Raw genomic sequence first — 1,161 nt, forward strand, 5'->3', positions numbered from 1 at the left:
TTAGGGGGAAACTGTTAGTCTCCCCCCCCCCCCAGTCTGCACTCTCTTTGGGAACTTTGCTAGCCATTGCGCAACAGAGGCAAATACCATTTGCTTTCTCCCTTTTCCCAAGACTTAACATGTGAAAAAGTATGTGCACTTAGTATTTAAAACTTCCCTGATTTGGCTCAGAGATTGTCTTGAAAATGTCTAGCTGTGTTTCGGAAGCATTTACAATCCTTGGCCCTGAGGTTGCTAGTTAAAATACAAATTCCTGATCTCAATCCAGAAGTACCTATTCATTAGATTCAGGGTAGGGCCTTGGGATCTTTAAAAGTTCCCTGGATAATATTACTGGTTACAGTCTTTAGTTATGCTGTGAAGTACTGTGTGTCATTAAGGGAGAGTCCTAAGGAGAGATACTTCTGAAGCTGGTAGTGTGTTGGTTTTCTATTTCTTGGAGACAGGAGGGAGAGTGGTAACAGGAAAAAGGACAAGTGGGGTGGATAGTCTGGGTACAACGGTAGAAAATACTGTTATAAACCTGTAGATGTGGCAGGTGCTGTTTCATAGCAAGCAAGGTAAGCATCCTACATCTTACAGAGAACAACATTTAAGTCTCAAGTAGCTGACAGAAGTACACTATATAGTTTAGTGTCTAAGGACTCCAAAAGGTCTACGAGGCACCAAAGGGCAATGTGGCTATGTTGTAAATCTCTCTTAAAAATAATGACTAGCTACTTTTCCTAAAGACTTCTTTAAATAGCATATTTTTAAGATGAGTCTTTGAAATGGAATTTAAATGCTGAGTTCTTTCTGTCTTCCTAGTTTTTCTAGATATATGTAAGGCTTTCAGAATCCTTCAACCAGTGTGTGTATAGCAGGTACCACAGTGCTGAAAAGCAGTGAAACATGGAGTTTACATATTATATTAGGCAACGTGAAATGTTAATTAATTGTGAGAAATAGTCAAGGTTAACAAAGGTCTTATGTTTTAATTAACATTTTTAAAAGGGTTGAACTAGATCAGTTAGTTAGTGTATTTTTAGCTGTAAACCATACAGCTTGGGTTTTTTTTAAAAGTGAATTTGTGCCGGGCGATGGTGGCGCACGCCTTTAATCCCAGCACTCGGGAGGCAGAGGCAGGCGGATCTCTGTGAGTTTGAGACCAGCCTGGTCTAC

The 1,161-nt window shown here is 40.0% G+C and overlaps 1 protein-coding gene across 2 annotated transcripts in view; it reads left to right on the forward strand.

Annotated features, from left to right (window-relative positions):
- Vps50 (VPS50, EARP/GARPII complex subunit) overlaps positions 1 to 1,161 on the forward strand; it is a 107,595-nt gene that overhangs the window by 5,924 nt on the left and 100,510 nt on the right. The gene's annotated exons all lie outside the window — the stretch shown is intronic.

Source organism: Microtus ochrogaster, linkage group LG10 (genome assembly GCF_000317375.1).
Source record: "Microtus ochrogaster isolate Prairie Vole_2 linkage group LG10, MicOch1.0, whole genome shotgun sequence".
Classification (NCBI taxonomy): domain Eukaryota; kingdom Metazoa; phylum Chordata; class Mammalia; order Rodentia; family Cricetidae; genus Microtus; species Microtus ochrogaster.